This window comes from Phodopus roborovskii, unplaced genomic scaffold, assembly GCF_943737965.1.
Source record: "Phodopus roborovskii unplaced genomic scaffold, PHOROB, whole genome shotgun sequence".
NCBI classification, from domain to species: domain Eukaryota; kingdom Metazoa; phylum Chordata; class Mammalia; order Rodentia; family Cricetidae; genus Phodopus; species Phodopus roborovskii.
This window is the reverse complement of record NW_026126515.1, coordinates 853,743-877,591: the sequence shown is the minus strand read 5'-3', so window position 1 is coordinate 877,591 and position 23,849 is coordinate 853,743. Positions and strand designations below refer to the sequence as shown.

The 23,849-nt window shown below is 46.3% G+C and overlaps 1 protein-coding gene across 9 annotated transcripts in view; it reads left to right on the top strand.

Moving 5' to 3' along the window:
- The first annotated feature begins 452 nt into the window (after positions 1-452).
- Tmem229b (transmembrane protein 229B) overlaps positions 453-23,849 on the top strand; it is a 41,750-nt gene continuing 18,353 nt past the window's right edge. For 2 of the 9 annotated variants that reach the window (XM_051196207.1, XM_051196205.1), the window contains exon 1: positions 600-931. The gene's annotated coding sequence lies outside the window, so the exon portion shown is untranslated. The other 7 variants (XM_051196200.1, XM_051196199.1, XM_051196210.1 and 4 more) reach the window with 5 other exon arrangements.

Genomic DNA, 23,849 nt, shown 5'->3' with positions numbered 1-23,849 from the left:
TTCCATTTAATTTTTATGAGCCATATCGTGAACCTTGGAGACTCAGGCCTGGAATGAGGCAATTCTAGTATTTTACAAGCTCTAGTTTCTGCATCTTAGAAATGAGAATAATAACAATGACGATGGTAAAACAAACAAACAAATAACCCGACCTGGCGTGGCTGCTTCTATGATTGAGTTTCATGGAACACAATATGGGCACACAGTGGGTATGCAACACCGTGTGAAGTGTGGACCTCTGGTAACCTGAGTCTTCACGATAACCAGAGTGAATGTTGGGCAAGGGTTTCCCTACAACTCCTACAAATCGGGAGGTGACCCTCACTCCACACCTGGAATGCAGAAGTGGCCCGGGCAGGAAGGGCCAAGGAATCTTCACTGCAGCCACCTGAGCCACCGGGGCTGCGGGTGGAGTCCTGGCAGGGGAGACAGCAGGCTGAGGATGGGTGGCGGGAGGAGGCTGGGTTGGTGGGGGCAGCGGGCCCGGAGGACACGCGGGCGCCGAAGGAGTTAAACAGGGCCGGGGGCAGAGCGCCTGTCAGACGCGAGCATGTGCAGTTTGCGCCGCATCCGTACTATGGGTGAGTGCCGCCGTCGCCGCCTGGGGCTGGGTTCGGTGGGGCAGCAGCCGCTGCAGCTCCCCGGGCCCCGTGCCGCCCCGGCGGCCGCGGACACTCTATGCGGGAATAGTCGCAGGCGGACGGGCGGGCGGCGAAGGGGAGGCTTGGCGGGTCACTCGGCGCGGGGGGAGCCCTAGCGCCGGGCGTGGGGGGCGGGGAGCAGGCGGCGCAGGAGAGCGCCCCGAGTCCCGGCGCGGGAGGAGGAGCGGGAGCCAGCCCGAGAGACCGTGCTCCTGGCCGCACCTGCGTCGGGCAGACAGCCGCCCGGCCCTGCTCTGCCTTGCCCTGTCCTCGTCCCCGGCCCCGCACCGGTAGGTGCCCGCGATGTCCGCAGAGAGGCCTTTCTGCCGCGGAGAGAGGTGTCTGATCCGGGCGGGCAGCGCCGAGCGCGGGGGCGCGGGTGATGGGGAGGTGATGGGGAAGACCCGGCGACCCCGTGTAGGGACACTACCGGATCCCGCTTCTTCGTTGCTTTCGGTTTCGAAGCGTCTGCTGGGGCTCGAGAGCGAGCGGCAGATTAGATGGTGTCTGAGCTTGGATTCCCTGCGGGGGATGGGCGCACAGGGGGGCGTGTTGGCTAAAGGGGTGCACACTGGCAACTTTCCCTGCCTGAAACAAAGAGGTGCCGGATTGAGGCGAGTGTGAAAGATCCGGCTGAGGATCTCAGACCTCTGAAGGTTGTCACCTCCCCCCAACCCAGTGGAGTGCACCCTTAGGCCCTCTGGAAAGGACAGATGGGGGCGCCAGACTGGATGGAAGCTGGAGAGTCGGATCTTGGGAGTGAGAACCTCAGACCCTCCTGACTTTGCTGGTCAAAAGGACCGTATTGACTTCTCTCCCGTGTGCATGAAAGGACTGGGTGATGGTACGTTGCACTCTTTGACACTCTTTTTCAGGTGGGTGCCTGGGTCAGTGCCCAGTTCTTCTTCTGCAACCACCACCTCTGTTTCCTGGTGGGAAATGGAGGGCTGGGATGGGATGGGGAGCTATTTATCCCTGTTTCTGGCAAGGCCAGCGAGTCTATGGAGTCTTTCCCATGTGTCTTCTTTTCTCCCTTTCTATGACCAGTGAGAAACCCAACCGTTTCCCTGCTTTCCCTCACCAATTTCTCCTCTCTTCCCAGGGTTTTCTCCAGAGGTGGGTGTATGTATGATCACTTCAGGCACAGAGTTGGTGGTGCCAGGCTGTTCTGACATCGGTTAGATTTTACTGGAACCAGTGTAACCTTGGGGGCTCTGCTCATCAATTATCTCTGCACCCCAATAACAAGTGATCTTCCGACTGGGGTCCTCAGGAAGCCTAAGTTCCTGAGGAGTCAAAGAGAGGCATGGTGGACCCTGCCTTATGGATAGTATAGGATCTTTCTCCATAGAAAACAAAATTGCTGTATTCCAAGGTCCCAATCCCCAGGCTTTGTCTCCAGGACCAGGTCCTACAGCTTGCAGAGGGCTTGCCTGTGACCATTGGCTCTTGTCCTGTGGCAGCACTGTCGTCTAGGAGCTTAGGCCCTTTAACTGGTTAGAAGGCAGAGCCCATCTGCTTCTCTCTATGGTCTGCCTGGAGACAGGAGGTGCAGTAAGCTCTGGACTTCGGGGTGATCATCTTGTGTCTCTGTGAGGGAGCTAGTGACAACCATGGTTGGACCAAGGGTGGGTCTGCAAGGACAGCTGGGTTTAGACACATGGATGGGGTAGGCTGAGATGAAGCATTCTTTCTCCTTTCTGAGATTTTGTGTTCAGCAGCAGAGTCAGGCAGTAAGGGAGATGGAATGCTGGTCTTAGGAGAGAAATGACAAATTGACTTTCTGCTGACTTTGGCCTCTTCAAGATAGAATTAAGGGGATTCCAGGACTTGTAAGGGGTGGCTGGGAAAAAAGGAAGTGTCCCCGAGCATTCCATCTGTGGTCCCAGAACTAAAGTGGCTAAGGTTAGGTCAGGTAGCTAACTCAGGTGACACAGACAGCCCCACTTCTGTAGAGTTCCTCCCTCTGGCTAGGCAGGGTTGATGATTGCTCAGTCCAAGTTGGGTTTATCCCAAGCTGTTGATTCACGGCTGAGGACGGTGGCACTGACCTGACCTCCCCAGCAGAAAGGGTTCGAGAAGGCATTGCAGATTGCTCCCCAGATACACAGACTTCCAGGTAAGAAGATAAAGCTCCTCTGACTCTCTTTGAAAGTGGTGGGACATGATTTCCTACATTTATAAACTGATTTAAGAGCCAGGGTTCTTGAACGGAAGACTTTAGAAGAGTTAGTAAGCTTTATTCTACGTTTATTTCAGTTGAATCTGGTCTGTGTGTTGTTTCTAAAGGTGGAAAGTGTCATTTTACAGGAAAGGGCTAAATTGCAGCTTTTGCGATAGGGAAAGGCTGGTGTTAGTTTTAAAAGTGTCATTTTTATCAGAAAAGTTGCTCTGTCTGCCTGTGCTCATGGGACATCATGGAGCTTTTCGAAGGAGATGACAAACAAGCCAGGGCATCAGTGACAGTTGCCTTCAAAGCTCTGAAAAGGGTCTCTGATGGTGTGGGGAGCCTCTGGTATTAATTAAAGGGAGAGCTGGCTCGGGGCAGTAAAGTGAGGCAGCTTGGTTAGCAGCAGCCGTATCAGATCTGGCTGTCCTTGGGGGAAAAAAGGTGCACATTCCCCTGTTCTACTGCTCTCGAATTTGTGTCCCTCCTGTCCCCTCCTCCCTTCCACCCGATAATTGCAGACAAGATGGTTTGGATTTTAGTGGGCTTTGTTTTGTTCTGTTTTTTAGCTTAGAAACATTCCTTTTAAAAGTGTAAGTCTGGCCTTAGCACACTCTTCGCTCCTTTTGTTCATACCTGGCCGAGGGGGGCAGTAAAGAAAGGGATTAAGATAATCTCAAAGTGGCTATATTTTCGGCTTCTTCCCCCCATACCCCCTCAGAAACCAGAGTTTGTTATTGAAACATAAAGAGTAATGGAGTTTGAGGGGAAGGGACAGGAGCCGGCGACTTGCTTATTGTCCTTAAGACACACCCAGTACACTGGCTGTGGTGTGCTAACAGTCTTCTCTTGGGATTTGAGAAGGGTTACAATCAATTATCTTATGATTAGTGGGTTATACTTTTCCAAGATACTTGAAGAGAATTTTGGCGCTGTAGGTTTGGTTCGAGAGCATAGTGACAAATGCCTGTAGTCCTAGACCTTAGAAGGTAAAGGCAGAGGATTTGAGGCCAGCCTGGTCTACAAATAGAGCTCCAGACCAACCAGGATTATATAATGACACCTTGGCTGGAAAAAATAATACAGTTCCTGAGATCAAGCTATGGGATGCTCCATGCTGCTGTCATTTATGGAAAAGGAAATGGTCTCTCCCTCTGGCGCACTTACCTACCATAAAATGGAGGCTGAGTGGGTGACCCTGCTCATTCTCAGGCTAACATGGAACGCCTGCTTGCTCCTGTTTGCTCACACGAATTAGGCTTCAGGAGTGGGTTCCTGCATGTCTCCATGCAAAGCTTCTACTTAATGTGCATTTTGACATCAGTTCCCCTACCTGTAAATTTAGGGGGGGGGTGAATTGTAGGCTCTCAAAGGAAACTTTCCGTCCCTTTCTAATGCTGACAGTTTTGTGATGGGGTTGGACATAGTCAAGTCTAGCAATCTAAAGAATAAACACAATTATTGCCGTATGCATTTCTGAACTTCTAGACTCCACCATCCCTTTTTCTCTGATGGCCCTGGGGACCGTGAGACCTCCTTGTCTCTGTCATAACTGGTGTTGTAGAAAAGACATTAGTATTATGGCAGCCTACGTGGCAGGACTTGGGTCTTAAAATTGTTCTTTCCTCTGGAATCTTGGCAACATTTCACTGACCATGTAGTGTTGGGAGATATAATTGGTAAGGGGACATAATTAGTGAGGACATTTGTGTCACACCTCTTCTCTCCAGAGGCCCTGCATCTGGAACACACTGGGTCATCCACTTCTGACTGCTTTTGCAGTTGGGCTCGAATGATAAATGACTTTTAGTTGGTCTGTGCATTCATTGTTTCAGTTTTTAAGAGGCACCCCTATCCCATGATTTTCAGGACTGGTCCATCTTCACAAGAGAGGTTTTAGTAGGGCCTTGATATCAGCCCTAAGTGTAGAGATGCCAGCCAAGAGATTGAAGGGACACAGAGAGGAACTTCTGAGGAAGCCGGTCATGCTTTGAGATAAATGTAAATATAGGGTTCCAGTCAGAACAGCAATGGGCCTGGATTCTTGCTAATAATGGCCATTCTATGTCTTGTTATCATTTAAAATTTTGAGAATTTTATACAGTGATTTTCTCTGACCCTTAGGTCTAGGGTTGTGTTGTAGATGCATCAGTTGGGGATGGGGACCATGACAGTCATTTATTCTCTACATTGAACACTTGTGGGTCTCTGTGATGGTCTCCACTTGTTATGAAAAGAAGTTCTTTAATTAAAGAACTACACTTACCTGTAGGTATAAGGATAAACGGGTAGATTACTGTTAGAAATGATATTGGTTTAGGAAACTGACAGTGGTGGGTTCTTCTCTCGGTGTTTGTGACCTCTCCAGCCATGAGCAGTTGGCTAGTTTGCAGTACCTGGCATGACTTCTTTCCTGTTAAGCAGGCCTTAAGTCCAACTAGATAGCTGTGGGTCACCACTAAGATAAAAGTGCAGCTATTGCACCATCGGGGGTATCTTGCCAGGCCCATCATTGTTGCAGTGCATAGCCTTTACAGCTGGGTCGGGCTATTGATTACTTTTCTCCTTTGGCAGCTTGCATAGCTCCTTCCAATACTATGAGAGTTAGTCCTCAGGGAGCATCACGGATCTGTTTCTAGCACATGTACAACCCCCATTGTCTGTCTAAAGGGTGTTCTCAACTTATTTTCATCTTAGTTCCTAGTCTTTAGACTCTCCCTTCATCTTGTTCCTAGCACACACACACACACACACACACACACACACACACACAAAGCCAGGAATAAAGAAACTGGACATTGGTCACACTTATATCTATATCATAATATAAATATGGACAATAAATATTGTTATCATTGGGGAGCATAAGCATCTCCAGAGTTTTCTCTGATATTGTGCAGGAATTGGTTTTTTGTTGTTGTTGACTTTTGTTTTGTTTTTTATTTCCCAAAGGGATGAGGTAACCTTCTCATACTGACCTAATTTAGGTGCCTTCAAACTTTCCTATGCCTGCCCAATTTCTGGCATATGAGAGCACTTATTAAATCACCAGCTGTGATAGTTGGATATTGTCAGACATCTAGGCTTCTAGGTTACTGGACATTGTTCTAAGGAAACTAATGACTGCCAAACACCTCCAAAATCAGGAAATCTGGGGGCTACTCCACAACTCGGTTGCTCAGTTGACCTTGGGTGACCCATTTCAGTGCCTTGAGACTTAATTCCACAAATGGAATTTCAACTGGCTTCATCGGTCAGAGCATTAACAGTTAGCAGCCGCCATGTACTGAATGTTTACTATATGCCAGGCATTGAGCTAAGCATTCATCATATGTTCTCTCACATCAGTGAAGAAGCTACTATTGATCATCCCCATTTTATAGCTGGAAAGATCCAGCTTCTTCAAGAGTGGCTGCCTATCATGCAGCTAGAAAGTGTCCGGATTGGGCCTGGGACGAGATCTGATTCTGCTGCATGCAGATTGTGAGTGTTGAATTGGTTGACTGGTAGAACAAACGATGGTGAGTGACTGAAAGTGGAGGTGGTGTGAGCATATAAGGAGAGTCTGATGTGGGTTAAACATTGCCAGCTAAAGGAAGACAGACACACGGAGTCTTAAAAACCAGCATCCTCATAAGTGTTCAGGAGAGGGTGAAGTGTGTACCCTGTAGTGAGGAAGTAGACCAGATGGCCTGGAAGTTATTGTAAAGGGAACAGACTTTCTGCTTGGCATAGCAATATAACTTCTAAACCCTGTTTCATTCTGATGCTAACATTTTTCCTCTTGCTGAACAGGGTCTTGGGTAGCATTTCCCTTTCTGTTCCCTCCTGCCTGTCACAGCAGCTCATCCTAGCTAATTCTTGACTCTGGTCTTTGTCCTCCAAGCTCTTCCCTTGCCTGTCATTATACATCTGTGGAATTTGATTATGACTTGAATCCCAGATATACTTTGCAACGTACACAAAACATTAGACGAGGCATTTGATCCCTAGCATTGAAAAAATCAGTTTACCTTATGTTCATCAGGTTCCCCTATATCCATCAGGCTACTCTAGTCTGAGAAAGGACTTAGGCCATTAATTACTCCATTTAGAGATAACCAGCTACTTTAATGGTAGCTGTCCTCATTCCTAGACAATTTGACTTTATTTCCCATATCATTTGGAGGTAATTATGGAGAGAAAGGGGAGTTTTGGAGGTGGCCTTGGAGAGGTGGGATGACCATATTAGAGTTTGAAATGCTGTTTGATGAAATCACATGGTAGGGACAAGAAGACAAGTTCTGGTCTCAGTTTGGTCACTCTCTACAGGGATGCTAATTCTCTGGCATTTGCTTTCTTCGTTTATAAAATAGGAGTTTCCAGATGAGACTGTCTCTAACCTCCTTCTAGGAAGTGTACTGGATGATCCGATGGGCTGGGGTAATTCTGGCCTTTCTCAGGGAGAACTCATGGTCCCAGGACAGTTCTCAGGGACTGTCCCCAGCTGTGCATTTGTGGATGTTTTATATTCTGCGTTTGAGTTTGGCAGAGTCATCTCTCCTCCTCCCCTGCTGCTCCCTAGGTCTTCAGGACTTTGGGACCTTGCTTGACATGTTTTGGGTAACACCGTGTTTATGAGGCCCCACCTCTACCGCTGCCCTATCTCTGCCTGAAGGGACAAGACCAAACCATGAGCTCAGCCTGTGTGCTGAGGTCATGACCTCTTTGCTGACATCGGAGTTTCCTTTGAGCAAGGCCATGTATATAAGGATCTGCCCACTCTCTCATTCATCCTTTTACATCCTCTGCTTTCATTTGATTGCATTCAAGGTTGAGGAAGGCGCGAGGTCCCACTGGACCCACCAAACCAATCATTTCTGTTCCTGCTTTCTCTGCCTTTTCCTCCTTGCTCTCTATTTCCCTCTACCAGTTATTTCTAATAGTGATTACCATACCTCTGAGGGTATGAGAGACTATTTTAAATTTTTAAATTAAGTGTGTGTTTTGCCTGCGTGTATGTCTACACACTATGTGTATGTAGTACCCAAGAAGACCAGAAGAGGGCATTGGAAAACCCTCAAACTAGGGTTACAGATGGCTATAACCTGCCATGGGGATTCTAGAACTCGAACCCGTGGCTTCTGGAAGAGCAGCCAGGACTCAAAAGCATGGAGCCACCCCTCCAGCTCCATGGGAGGCCATTTTAACTGCAAGGACAAACATTTCATTCTAATAGCTTCTCAAGAAACAGTACTGTGTCCCATGATGCCTTTATGTTTACGGAGTGAGTCAGTTCTTTGTCTGCCTGGGATGGACAGTTAGTCAGGCTTTCTAAGCTTTCTGGTTGTTCAGAGGCAGTAGAGGGTCCTGTGGTCACTTTGAGCCACACACATGGTTTCAGTTCAGGGTTTCATCATCCGTGTGTTTGCCACTGAATTGCAAAGGACAGGCCAGCACTATTGTTTCCTGGGCCCAGCATGCATTTAATGCTGATTCTTTCTCTTGTGCCCATGCTCACGGGTTTCTCAGAGAGCGCTCTCTCTCTAGCTGCTGAGATATTCACAATGGAAAATGTATCACTTGACATGGTGACTCAAGCTTATGATCCCAGCATCGGGGAGGTTGAATCAAGAGGTTTGACACAAGTTCAAGACCAGTGAAGGCTGCATAGTGTGTTCCAGGATAACCTGGGCTGTAAAGTGATGCCTTGTCTCAAAATAAACAAATAAAAAAAGAGCAAATTAGCCTTCATCCATATTATTTCTCTTGTCCTGGGGTCTCCAAAGCCAGCGATTCACCTTCAGCCTCTTTCCTCTTTAGTCTGTCCAAACAGGCCTTTTGGGTGAGACCTGCCTTCACCCCCTCATGGTACTCCTAGACACCAATCCCATTTCCTTCAGAGCAGTGATCCTGGAACACAGGGTTACTGCTTGCTCAGCATCTCCCTTCATCTTCCAGCAGCTGATGGTCAGTCTGGCTTGTCATCTGCATGCCTCACCATCTGCATATCCTCACCCTGTCTTCTCACTTGCAGGGACCAGACACCAAGTTTCCTGAGTGGTCCTCCTGTGGCAGCTCTTCTCACCACCCAGCCCTCAGAGCAAATTCTCTGTGGCAGGAGGGTGAGGCCGTAGCTCAGGAGCAGTGCCCTCCACATTCCTCTGCACAGATACTTTCCAGTGCCCACTTATCCTGGCCATTTGTACCCTCAGTGTGAGGGAGGAGCCCGTACACCTTTTTTGGAAAATGTTCATCCTTGACTGTGTCACACTTGAGAACACCACACCTTTTGTATCTTGATATCTTAGTTAGGATTTCTGATTTAACTCTTGTTACATGTATTTCATTAAACCTATAACTATCCGGGCTAGAAAGATGGCTCAGTAGTTAAGAGAACACACTTCTCCTCTATAGGACCAAAGCTCTGACCCCAACAACTACCTACAACTCCTGCTTCAGGGGGATCCAATGCCTCTGATCTCCATAAGCACTATCACTCATTTGTATATACCCACACATACAGGCACATATACATACATATAATTAAGAAAATATTCCTGGTAGTGATGGTACGTACCTTTAATCTCAGCACTCAGGAGGAAGAGGCAGGCAAATCTCTGAGTTTGATGCCAGCCTGGTCTACAGAAAAAGTTCCAGGATGAGCAGGGCTACACAGAGAAACCCTTTCTCAAAAAAAAACCAACCAACCAACAACAACCATAACTGTCAAGGTGGGTGTCGTAGTTTGTACTCAGCAATCATTAAGCTAAAGCAGGAGAAAGGATCATGTCTTTGAGGCTGAGGAAATGACTTCATTGGTAAAGTGCTTCATGCAAGCATGAAGACCTGAACTTGAACCCCAGAACCTGTGTACAAATGAGGCACCATATACATATACCTATGAGCCCAGCACTAGGAAGGCAGAGATAGTGGATCCCTGGAGCTAGCTGGTCAACCAGCCTACCTGAGTCAGTGAATGGCAAGCTCAGCAAGAGATTCTGTCTCAAAAATAAAGTGGGGGAAGACTAACGTCAACACAAGATGTATGTACACACACACACACACACCCAGGAATATGCACATGCATGAACATACACACAGAGTTGATCTAATAGGTTAATTAGAACAACTAACATTTATTGAGTTCTTACATAGTCATTCCTCTATATCCAAAGGTCATGTATCTCTGGATTCAATCACTTGCTGATCAAAACAATTCAGAAAAAAAGAAAAGAAAAGAAAAGAAACCAACATTGTGTTTATACTGAACACGTATAGCCTCTTCTGATCATTATTTTCCAAGCAATACAACACAGCAACTGTTTATGTAGTATTTATTATGTATGATAAGCAATCCAGAGGTGATTCAAAACATGGGGAGGATGTACCTAGGTTATATGCATTTTGTATAGGGGAATCTGCATTTCTGCAGGTTTTGGTATCTGTGGGTGTTCCCTAGAAGCAGTGGCCTTCAGACACAGAGGATCACTGTAGTGCTAAGTGCTGTTTTTAGTACAGTGAACATGCACTCTCAATCCCCACAAGGGAGGTACTTATATTATCTCTGCTTTACAAATGAATAAACTGAGGCAAAGAGAGGTTAAAGCAATTTGCCTAAGGTCACACAGTTGGCTTTGGTGTTGGGATTTGAATGGAGGAAATCTGACCCTGGAGCATGCACTTTCAAACCACAAAGCTCTGCTGCTTCCCATAAGGGAGGGGTCATGAAGATGACACACATATGATGGACAGATGCTGTTTTCAGTGGTACTTGTAGGTTTCTCACTCTGCAGTGGAACTCTCCTGGCCTTGTCTTTCCCTCTCCCCACCTCCCCATTCCAACCACTCCATCTGTGTCTTTTACCAGAGTTGAATCCACCTGCCTAAATGACCTGTCATGCACATGCCCTCACTGCCTCCCACGGATGTGCTAGCTACAGGGCTGTCATCTGTCTATCTACATTAGAACTCATCTTAGTCACAGAGGTATATTTGGCCCAAACCACTTCTACTAGTAACTTTCAACTCCTCTTGTCATTTCATCACCAAGTTGCTAGTATTGCATGCTTTTATGCCAAGGTCAGTGAACATGAAGTTGGCAATCATAGCTTCTCATCTCTCTGTGCCACCAATTGCCTAGTGCTAACCTATGCCAAGCTCTGGCTTCTCTGAGCCTTTGTCCCATCCCCTTTAGGCTGTCAGGTCCCTTCAACTTGCAATAGTCTATGATTGTATTTACCCTTAAAATTGTGTATCTGAGTCTGCCTGAGTGTATGTATGTGTACTACGTAGATGTAGGCTTGAGGAGGTCAGGAGAGGGCGGGGAAGCCTCTGGAACTGGAGTTACAGGTAGTTGGGAGCCACCACATCTTACTTATTCTTTTGTTTTCTATTAAGTTTTAAGACCCTGAGGGTTTGGGACTCTGCAAACAGTTTACATGCAGAAGATGTGTATAATATAGTCAGGAAAATAATTCATACAATGTCTGTTCTAGACTTGACCAGATTTTATAAATCACATTCTCTGGGTGGTCATGGTTTAGGTGAAGGTTCTGTGGATTTACTCTTTTCAGAGTAAATTTAAAACAAACACTCCAGGTCCAATCTGCTACCTTTCCCCCTTTTAGAGACCTAATTAATCTCATCATGGCCAGGCCTCTTTAATGGCAATGAAATAGAAACATTGTAAAACTGGGAGTTAACTGGTGATAGTAGGACCTGATCTGGACTAAGAGCATCATCTTTGGGTAGCTACTCTCATGGCAGAGTGTGTGTGTTCATAGCTGTCACGGCAGGGATGTTAGATGTTAGTATGTTTATCTACAGGAATATTCCCTACCCCTGGTTGTGTCATTTACAATATGTGCTAAGAATTGCTTTTTCAAAATCTAAAACATTCTGAATTGCAAAGGCATGGGATGTTACGTTTATGTTTCTCGGTAGAGCTGCTTTTGGTTCTGATGGTGGGACAGGTTCTTGAACTCCTCAAATGTTACAGAACTTCTGTGAAGTCTCTACTTCATTGACTTCTCCTGAACCCCAGCCCTGGTCCCATGAAGCTTCTGCTGCTGCCCATGATCTACAGAGTTTTTAAAATGTTGCATTAAAATACTATTTCTGGTAGCTGGAGAAATGGCTCAATGGTTAAGCGTTCTTGCTGCTCTTGCAGAATACCAGATTCAGATCCCAGCACACATGTTAGATGGCTCACCCTGACCTGTTTCCAGAAGTTGTAAAGGTATACATAAATATCACACACACACACACACACACACACACAATCTTCATTCCTAAGTTGCTTTCAATTTTGGGCTTCAAGCAAGTCATGTTTGTTTTTGAGCTGAGGTTTGCTATGTAGCCCCAGCTGGCCTCGAACCTTCCTGCTTCAACATCCCAAGTGTGATCACCACTGAGCATTACACCACTCAGCTGCCAACGCTTTTCTTGTTTCACCTGGTCATGGACTCCGTGTTGGTGACTGAAGGACTCTTGAACCTCTGAGGCTGTGGCTCTAAGATGAACTGGGGCACACCTATTAGAGGCTACACCTTGTTCCCTCCTTGGCATGTAAGCTCACACAAATAGACTTGAAGTCTTCTGGAAGCATCTGCTGTGCTTGGGTCTTTGGAGCCCCAAGACCTTGTTTGACCCTATTCCATCTGGGAAGTAATGCAACTTCTTATTAATCATCAGTTTGCTTATTATATAAGATCCCTATAGTTGTGTTGACTGGGCATTTTATTATTGATTTGTTTAGATTGGCTATTTGAGATAAGTATGTATCCCAGGCTGGCCTCCAGTGGAAAGCCTCTTCCCACAGCCTATTAAGTACTGGGATCTCCGGTGTATACCACCACACCCGGTCTTAGAGTGGCTTTGCTGGGTGCTGAATTGCTGGGTGCTGGCCTAAAACCTGTGCTATGGTTGCCTTCCTACGTCATCCTTCCAAGGGCTGGGAACTACAAGCATAAGCCACCACTCCTGTTGGTCTCACATCTGAAAATTAAAAAGTAGTTTCAAATGCTCATGGGACATGCAAAAACAATAAAGAATATAGGTTATGATTGTGCTCCTTTTCTCCTCCTCTTTATGCTAGGAAACTGGGAGGAATTAGGGTGCAAAGTTGCACATTGGCCAGACATAGGCCTTGCTTCTAGACCTTCCCACAAAGCCGGTCCTTTTCCTCCTTTCCACAGCCCCTACACAACTTTGTCCCTGTTGAGAAGTGATGGCTAGGCCTGTGGAAGGTTAGGCCACTTGCCCTGACTAATTAATCAGCTCCTCTCTAGAGGCTGAGCTGTAAACATTTCTAGCTCTGCCATTTTAACCCTCAGGAGTTTTCTGAAGCTGCCCCTTCTCTGTCCCTATTCCTGTCCATGACTCCTCACGATATGGCGTTTTCCATAAATATCTCTAAGCATCCTCTTGCATATTGTTTACTCATCTTCATATCCATTAAGGCAGATAGATATCCCACAGACTCAGCTTGGCACCTGTTCTTTGGACTTCCTCTAAGCACATCTCAGCCCCCAGACACTGAACCATTTGTCATCTCCCTGTCCTCTCTAGATTACTCTCGAACTTTCTATTGTTATATTGAGCTGGAAAACGCTGAGATACAGCGTAACTTGAATTTGTTAGGTAAATGACATTTCCCAAAGGTGCTCAATTGAAGATTGGCCATTTCATCTATATATTGATCATTTGGGAGCTCCAGTCTGTGTCAGGGAAAGACCAGTGTCTTTACTCTGTGGGTCTTGAATCGACTGTAATTCTGCCCACCTTCTTGTCACCTGGCGGTTTGGTTTCCTTTACTTTTGAAGACACAACCCCCTTTTAGTCAACTAATTTGTAGTGTCTCCTAATTACTCTGAATAAAATTCATATAATCTGAAAACAATTCACAGACACTGACACCTGCCTATATATACATAAACTTTGTCTATTTTCTCAGTTCTGGGGATCAAACTGGGGGCTGTACATAAAAAAAAAAAACAAGTGTTCAACCATTGAGTTACATTACCAGCCCTTGTTTGTTATTATTGGTTTTATTTGTGTTTCTTTTCTCTCTCTTCTTTTCTCTCTCTGTTTCTGTCTCTGTCTCTCTCTCTCTCTCTCTGAGGGGATACTGGATCTTGGTCCCAGTACTTTACCGCTGAGTTATAGCTCAAGCCCTTAGCAGTATATTTATTTTAAAGCAGGATCTCACTAAGTTGCCCAGGCTTGCCTTAAACTTACTTTGTACCCAGTAAGGTCTCAAACTTATATCCTTCCTGCCTCAGCCTCCCAAGCAGCTGGGGTTACAGGCATGAACCAGCAGCCATGCCTTTCAGGCTTTTGTTTTGTTTTTGAGAGATAGTCTTGATTAGTTCAGGCTAGCCTTGAACTATTTTGACCTCAAATTCTCTGTCTCTAGCCTTTGCTTCTCAAGTGCTGAGATTACAGACAGGTGCAACCATACATGTTGCCTCTACATTATTTTTTTTTTAAAGTCAGTATAAAAAGTTGACTTTAATTTTAAAGAAAAACAAAGGAAGAAATTAATTATCCTGTAACGTCAGCTATTTAGTGTGTAATTAATTGCTTTGGCATAGTCACCTGGAAGTCAGGCTGAAATCTTTGCACAGTAATCACAGAGAATGGGACGACCAGAAATGAGATACAGGTGTGTGTTGTGGGTGACACCAGAAATGAGATGATACAGGTGTGTGTTGTGGGTGACTCAGCATACTAGGAAAGGTGCTCCTGAGGACTGATGCCATTCTCCAAAATGATGTCTTAGTCATGTTCCAAAGACTATAAAGTAGGATATTCTTTTGATTTACATGTTAATGGTATTCCTGGCCAATTGGGCACCCAGCAAAGCCACGCTAAGACCGGGTGTGGTGGCCTATACCGGAGATCCCAGTACTTAATAGGCTGTGGGAAGAGGCTTTCCACTGGAGGCCAGCCTGGGATACATACTGAGACTCTGTCTCAACTAAACCAGAATAAAACAACAAAGAGCATGTAAAAGGGACTGGGAATCTGTCGCCATGACCTTGTGCTTGCCTGGTATGATAAGGATCTGGGTTCAATTCCTAGCACCTCAAAACAAATATAATTATAATCATAATTAAGAGTGTTCCTTTCCTTGGAACACTCGGAAGTCATGTAGGAATTGTAAATGTGGCCAAGGGTTTATGGCTGTACGTAAAAAACAAGCGGGAACCACCCAATCACATCCCCAGTCCTTGTTTGTTAGTATTGCTGTACTTCTCAGAACCTGTAGGATCTACTGTGGTGTTGACAGCTGCTCTCTAACCCTCTCTTCTGGGGAGGAAGAGCCATGGGCCAGGCACTGGCTGCTTGTGGTCTAGCTTATAGTAGCACAGTGTTTGTATGACCTTACATAGGTTACAGTGGATTCTACATGTCTGAGTATCTCCTCTGTCAAGAAGATTCAAGCAATATACATTTGCTGAGGATATAGTGCTAAGTCCTGCTAGCATGAGAGAAGCCCTGAGTTTCATCTCCAGTACTGCTGCTACTACTACAACCACTATTACTAATAAAAACAACAGCAATAATAATAATAATAATAATAATAATAATAATAATAAATCAAGATAAAAATAAAGTGGCACATGTATCCTGCCTACTCTGGGATTGGAGCTTACTATGCTTTCTTTATAGATGGACACTCAGCCCAGTCCAGGACATTAGTATGAACCCCACAAGATGCATCCCATTCGCAGACCCTCCCTCGCTGTGATTTCCTTCTAACACTTACAAACCCTTAGACTTATCTTCAAAGGGGGAGAGAGAAGGGAGAAAGGGAAGGAAAAGAAGGAAGGAGAAAGGGGAGGGGAGATGGGGCTGTCTGCGTCCGCAGCTTCTGCTCTGTGAGCTGATTTCTCAAGTCCTCAGCATATCCCTGTGCAGCTCAGTGGCCGTTCTCACAGCCACCTCTTTCTAAACAGTCACCAGTCTTTGTGTAGCTAAATGTTTCTGGCATCCTCCTGCCTCCACCTCCCCAGAATCCCAGTATCCTTTTCCGAGTGTTCTCCTGCTTTCCTGTGTCATCCTCTGGCTCCTTCATCCTCTATCAGCCTCAGATCTCACCCTCCTCCCCTGCTGTGCTCCACCCTGTCCAGGCTCCAAGGCCATGTCCAGCCTTGAGATGGCTGTCCTACTGGCATCTCAAACACAAAGAGATCTGGAACACAGCTTCTGTGGGTCCCCAGAGCTGCACCTCTTCCTGGAATGACCCCACTATAACTGCCAGGGGCAGAGTGTGGGTGTGTCTTCAACTCCTCCCAGTTAATCACTCATGGGTCCTGTCAGTCACCTCTCATGATGGCTCTGGGCTGACACGTGTTGGGTTTCTTAATAGTCTTTAACTAAGTGTGTTGCTTACTCAATCCTCACTAGCATTTGGGATCACAATCCCTAATTTACTATTAGGCTGGATTAAAATTTTTGGAGGCCTTCAGAACGGATATCTGGTCTCTCATGCTGGGTACCAAAACCTGGGCTTCAAACATGCTAGTCAACTAACTGTTGTTCTGCCACTGAGCCCACCCTCAATCCCAGTGGGTAAATAATTTTTCTCTGGTGTCCTCTGCATGTATGAGTGTGCCTGATAAAGTGTCAAGATGCTTGGTCTGGGTTAGGGCATCTGATTCCACAGTCTTTGCATATACACACCTGGCGGAATAAATAGGTGCTGCCTGGTTGCTTAATGAACATATCAGTGAATGCATGGATAATAGGATAAACTTAAAAGATCCCACTATTACAATGAAAAGCACTGAAATAAGGGAACATGTTATTGGTTTTTCTGGGGCTCAGTGGTTAAGAGCACTGGCTGCTCTCCCAGAGGTCCCGAGTTCAATTCCCATCAACTACATGGTGGTTCGCAACCATGTATAATAGGATCTGATGCCCTCTTTGGGCCTGCAGGCAGATGGAGCACACACATGCATACATTAAAAACAAACAAACAAACAAACAAACAAACAAACAAACAAACGGAACAGCCTGATTCCCTGTTGTGCTCCAGCATTCCTGCTGGCCTGTTAGCATTCAGTGGTCTTTGCACTTGAGATGCACATCAGGGCTTCTGCATTACTAAGTGAATGAATCTGTGTGATGGGCTGTTTGCTCCATCTCCTGCTACATTCCATGACCCTCTTTAAAGACCCTCTGGCTGAGTGTTATTTCAAGTGGCCACACAGAGCTGGGTAGTGAACCAGAGGAGGGGCTAGTGCCTGAGATGTGTAAGAGGGGATGGTAGAGGGTGTTAGAAATGGACCATCTGCCCGAGGAAGCCCAAGTGAGGCCTTCAAAGGGAGAAACATGGCCCAGAGGCCTACGCGTGAACAAGACCGGCAAGGTTTTGAAACTTCAAAAGCTCTTGTTTTAACTGGTAGCCTGACTCACTTTTAGGGGCTCATGGATAAAACAAGTGGTCAGAATACATCAATTACATGTAGGGGTAGTTCCAAATGTTTAACCCCATCTTCTGGCTCTAGAATACAGAACACCTGATCCTGGAGAGAGGAAGGAATAAAATGGCAGAGAAGCAAGGTGAGGGAGGGAGGGAGGGAGAGAGCATGCTTGTGAGGGACACTTTGGCAGGTGACTGACATCTCAGGGTAGAGTTCTCGTGTCTGGAGACGCTGTCTCTTGCTATTTTTTCTGCCTGCTTTGCTCTCATGTCTGTTCTGCTCAGGTTCCCAACCAGCCATGTGTTTACAGCATTCCTGATTAGCCCAATGGGTCACAGGTATTCCTGATTAGCCCAGTGAGTCACGCAGTTCAAATCTCTCTACCGCCTGGTGGGTCATTTGGAAGGCATGGCCCTCGTGTGAGAGCCCAGCTGTGCTGAGCCTGGCCCACCGAGTGACGGCTTCTCCACACCTGATTTCCTCGTCCTTCTCCCATCAGTAGAAGCTGGTTTGTTATTCCTGCAGATGACATGGACAGCAAACAGTGACTGCTGGTGTTACTCAGCTTTATTGCATGCACTGGGGTATTAAAGGAACCCTGGGGCCCTCTCTTTAGCTTTCTATTGCTTACCAAGACAAGGCTTGAACCTGCTGAAAGGTAAGAGGCCTATTAGTTGTCAATATTGTGAGCTCACTGCACAGGTCAACCAGTGCTGTCCTGGGACCCTGGAAAATTAGTGCCTTTAAGAGTTTCAGGGCAGGATTGTGGTAGACTCTTTCCACAGAGAGTGATTTCTTTTTCATTTTGTTTGAGACAGTACTCTTCGAGTGTGTGATGTAGGACAAGTGGTGAACAACGATGAGAGACAGGTATTCCAGATGGAGTAGGGGGTAAGAATTCTGAGCAAAGACCCCCCCCCCAAGAGGCTAGAATATGTGTTGGAGGGATAGCCAGTTATGGACAGCTCTGGTAAGGTCTGGTTGGTGTAGGAGACAGGACCTAATGCTGGTTTACGTTGTTCAACAAAATCCTATTAAGTACTTGGATCATGCTAGATATTTTAAAAAGTAGCTTCTGGGGTCAGCTAAATAGCTCTGTGAGTAAAGGTATTCGCCACCAAGCCTGATGAACTGAGTTCAATTCCAAGGACCCAGATGGTGGAGGAGAGAACCGACTTCTATTTATCATATTTTAAATCATTTTACCCTGTTTGTCTTTGTTGGTCCAGTTTTGCATGAATACTGTGTGTTCATTCCTTTCGAGTTTTCTGGTCACTTCTCTGGGAATGTCATTCTGAGCACCAGCGCAGGCCACCATTTGTGCCCTGTTATTTCCAGGAAGCTAGGTTATGCCTGCTAGGCAGCATCGGGGTCTAGATGTCTCCTTCCCCCTCTATCCCAGTGTCCACCTCTGCTTCCCCACCCAGGTGTCCCACATGTGCTCACTTTAAATGTGGACCCTGGACAGTGCCCCTCTGGTGGAACAGAGAATCCGTGGCCATGCTGCTGGCGTTGCAGTACGAGCCCATGCACTGCAATCTCGGCAAAGTTTACTGTAGCCACTTTGGGTCTTTTTATATAGGAGAGGCAATGACAGTTGCTAAGTCACGGTGAGTTAATACATGCTTGGACCAAAGTCCATCACATGTGCTTTGTGAAAGTCAGCGATCCTTATTGCTAGTTCATTTTTTTTTTTTTAATTGGGTTGGAGGGTGGTCTCCTCTAATTATCCTCACTTGTTTTCTGTCTTTAGGAGGGCCTTGTGATTCCTTCTTGTTTCCTGGTGCAGTACTGGTTTGACTGTTTCTAGAAAATGTCTTTTCTGTCATGCTCAGGGCCAGGAGGAGGTAGGTGCATACCCTTGGCTTCCTGCCCTCACTGGTTGTTTTCTCCCTGTGTTCATGTGTGTTATTATTATCTGTAACAGATCCATGGAGGTATGCAGTGTCACAATGCATCAGCTCACCCACCAGCCTGACCTGGAGAGGGACTTGCCACTCAGTCTGAGTCACCCAGCACCACTGTGCTGCCGGCAAGACTAGGTGATGAGTTCTTTTCTTCAGCCTCCTCGGGCTGGCTTGAGGCTGCCTTAATGAATGTAATGGGTCCTCTGTTTCCTTTGTCAAAAGGAATGTTAATTATTTTCAGCAGTCTAATTATGTGGCTAATGAGAGGCTGACTGAGATAACATTGCCTTTAATTACTCTTGCCTAACTGCTGTTTGGAGCCATAATTTGAGTGTGTTGCAAGGCTGGGTGCTTGCTCAGTAGATGGAGCTGTCCAGCAAGAGGCCTAGGGAGGGGCCAGGATTGCTGAACTCTTGATGATGGTGCCTGAGGTGGCCTGTGTCTGCTTTGCCAAATGTCTGACAACCTTTCCTGTATGCCATCACTTGAAAGCGATGGGCCAGATGGAATCAGGTGGAGAGCAACAGCAGCATTCACAGTTCCACAGAGGAACTTTGGTCCATACCTGGCACCCCAGTATACCTGCCCTTCAGGCTGCTCTTGAGCAAAGTTCCTCATTCTTGGAGGACACACACCCTGCCTTCCCTCCAGGTTGACAGATGGATACTCTATGTCAAGTGCTGTCTAGAACATGGGGATGTAAAGATCAGGAGCCTGTAGGACAGAGAGCATCCTAAAATAAATTTGCATTATACCCTTTCCCTGTTTACTCAGGAGAAATGGCATGCCCTATCTTCCTTCTGACCCCAACTGCCATCACAGATTTATCTTCCATGCTGCAGCCTTCCTGTGGTTATGGTATAGTCCCTTCCAAGCCTTGTTTGGCAGACCCTCAGAAGGTGGCTCTCCTGGGCATATAGGTGATCTCTGGTAGTCCATATGAGATTTTCTTCTATGAGGAACTGTTGTCAGTTATAAATGGCCCATTGCTATAGGCAAATCAATCCTCCTAGACATTCCCCCTTAGTCTCCATTTCCATGAGTGGTGTGTATGTGTGTTTGAGTGTGGGGTAGATACTAGTAGAGACAATTTTTTAGCTATAGACTTATGTGAGTCTCTTAACCACTTTGAGTTTCAGTCTCGTAAATCAGTTGGGGTCTATGTGTGTCTCATAGATGTGTATAGAGTCAAAGGCTGTCTGACATGGAAGAGCAGTACCCATGGACTGAGCTATAGCCAGAGACACAAGGGCTGGCTTCATTCATCAATAGCCATGACCATCTTCTGGTCTCTTGCATAGAAATCACTCTTCAGAGCTGGGAGGTAATGGTGTATACCTTTAGTCCCAGCACACAGGAGGCAGAGGCAGGTGGATCTCTTTGAGTTTGAGGCCAGCCCTGGTCTATAGAGTGAATTCCAGGACAACCAGAACTACATAGAAAAAGCCTGTGTCAAAAAACAGAACAAACAAAAAGAAGTTTTTGTCCAGACAGTAGACTATGACTTCTATGAAAGGTTGACCTTCCCTTCATTTCAAATGGTAGCTTTGGCCACCTAGATCTGTTTCTGGAGAAGGCAGATACCTGTTCAGAAGGCCAAGATTTCCGGCCTTCTGTTCCAAGTTCCAAGAGAATGGAACTCAGTGTTAGCAAATTTAGAGCAGTGCTATCCAGTGACATTTCCTGGGATGGTGGAAATATTCCATATCTGCTGTCCAATATGGCAGACAAGGACCACGTATAGCTTTGAATACTTGCAATGTGCCTAGTTCATCCGAGACCTTGATTTTTCAATTTCATGCACTTTTATGTATTAAAACTTAAATAACCTCCTGTGTGTGGTGACTGTCCAATTGGACATCATGTTTTTGGAATTTTTAGAAAAAAATGAATTTGTGCACCACCTGTTCTTTTTGTTTGTTTATTTAGTTTTTTTCTTTTTTTTAAAATAATTTTTTAATTTAAATTTGAAACAAGTTTGTTTTACATGTCAATCCCAGTTCCCACACCTTACCATCCTCCCCTGTTCCCCCCACCATCCCCTATCCCATCCCCTTTCTGCTCCCCAGGGAGGGTGATGCCTTCCATGGGGAGTCTTCAAAGTCTGTCAAACCTGTTCTTGACTTATGCCTTATCTCTGGTCCCCATGAGTGCTGTTTCCAGGGGATGGTTAAGGTTTGCTAGGTTGCTGGCAAAGGGAAGGTTAATTTTTCTCTCTGGCAATTGAGGTCCAGACAATGACCAGAAGGGAGATTTCGAATGTCTGAAGTCATAGCTGTTCTGCTCAAATTGACTCACCATGTTTGAGGTCTGACCTCTCTCCTGTTCTCCATGGTTCCCTTTCTGTCTGCAAGGAACAGAGCTGCCGCTATTGGGCATGTGGATGTGTGATCCTCATGCCTGTCTTAGGATTTTCTTGATTGACAGTGACAGAAGACTCATCATATTAACTGGATAAGATGGAATATTCAATAGCCAATCGGTGAAAACACACTTGGGAGACAGAGGCAGGTAGATCTTAGTGAGTTTAGGGCTAGCCTGGACTATAAAGCAAGTTTGGGGGCTGGAGATTGCTCAATAGTTAAGAGCACTGACTGCTTTTCCACAGGACCCAGGTTCAATTTCTAGCACCCACATGGCAGCTCACAACTGTCCGTAACTCCTGTTCCAGGGGATCCAATCCCCTCATAAAGACATTCATGCAGGCAAAGCAAATTTGAGGACAGTCAAGGCTACACAGAGAAACCCTGTCTCGGGGTTGGGTAGGGGAGGCTGTAAGAGCTTTTTCATTAAAATGAACTATTATTAGGTTAGCTATAGTATTGTGGGGTGTGATAAGGCTACTTAAATTCTGATCACAGGCAGATGGACATTTAGACCATCAGTCAATGCATTTCATATTGTCTTCACTTATTAAACCTGTTATTAAATTGTGGCCGACAAGGACCCAGTCCCTGCCTGAAAGGAGCATTTCTAGCTGGTAGACCTCTGCTTGGCCGGCAGGGTTTTTACGTGGCTGAACTGGTAACTGTACAGAACACTGGGTACCTTGCAACGGGGTGGGAATTGTCTGTGGGGTGAAGGGGAAAGAACATTAGTTTATTCACACCTTGGTGTGAATAAGTGCCTGGTCTACAGTGAACTTGAATAAAAGGACTTCTTGGGCCAGGTAGAAATCTCAGGGGTAGCTTAGTCATGGAAGCAAGCCACCAGTGCCATGATGCTAGGCCAGTCTAGCTGTGGTTTAATAAAAACAAACAAACAACAAACACAAAAATGACCTCTACTTTCTGAGGGGACCCTGTTGCTCCAGAAGACCTGAGGTATACTCTAAGACATAGATAGTGATGTGGGGGAGGGGCAGACAAATTCCTGGTCACTCTATAGCGTAAAGTCACTATTTTTTCTCTTACGGTTGACAGGAGGTGTCTTGCTAGTGTCATGTGCTTGGGCTTCTAGAGCCACTAACTGTGACCTGTTGGGATCAGTATTGGGGGGGGGGGGATTATGGATGAAAGGAGGTGGTGAGGGATGTTTTACTGTAACACATGCCTAGCTCTGGGACAGCAGCCAGGCGGCTAATTAGAAAGCTCAGCAGCTGTCCAGCTTTTCAGGCAGCAGGCAGGAGCTACCATGTGCCATTGAGCATTGTGGGAGGGAAAAGAAAGAGGTTCTCTCTCTCTCTCTCTCTCTCTCTCTCTCTCTCTCTGTGTCTGTGTGTGTGTGTGTGTGTGTGTGTGTGTGTGTTGGGGGGGTGTCAAGGACCACACTCCCAGATGTACTAGTTAGGCAATCAGGGTTTTTCTTAGAGAGGGCTTGGAAGGGACTTAATAAGGTAGAATGGTCTAGATGAGGAAGAAAGAGACGACAGTAGGGTGACAGGACAAGGTGTCCGTAAGTTAAAGAGAAGATGGGGGTGAGATGAGGAGCAGGCAGGGATATCCAGAGGAGCAAGGAGCCACATGGAAGGCCAAAACCAAGTGCACTGTGGGGTCAGCTGCCATCTCCATGCCTGTGCCTCCTATTCACTTCCCCGGGGATAATGATAAATCGCCTGTCCCTTAGGGTACTTGGATTCCAATTGTGTCTGTAGCGTTGGGTGGTCACTCTGTGGCTTGGGAACCTGCCAAATCCGAAGCCTTTAGGGCTGGTCTCACTATAGAATAAGCTCACACAGTTGAATGAGCCCCTTTGGTTACACTTGAGTTTTCACTAATGAAATGCTTAGGGTGGAGCCCTAGCTAGGATGGAGCCAATCACCAAAACACCTCATGATAAAGAGATTAGAGGGGTGGACCTTCTAGCCCTAGCATCAACCTCTCAGAGTATAAAAACTCATGACAAGACTATCAACATTTGCTGTGTTCCCAGATGCTAAGAGGGCCCTGGGAGTGCAAACCTACCACGTTTACCCTTACCTTGTTCCACTTATTTCTTCATCCGGTTGCCGAGGTCAAGGTAGGTGTCTCTGTGAGTTCTCTGAGACATCCTAGCAAAGGAATCAGTGGAAACAGGGGGCCTAGAAGTAATGGTTTGTAGTCAGTGGTCAGAAGTGTTGGTGGAAACTGTGCTTGGCATCTGAGGTGAGGCAGCCATATGGAGGGAACCCTCAACTTTGTGGGATCTGGCATTATCTCAGAGTATAATGCCAGAGTAAAAATAAACTGTTAGGATAAGCCGTGGGTATCTGCTGAGGAATCTCTCTCTGGTTCCCCCAGAG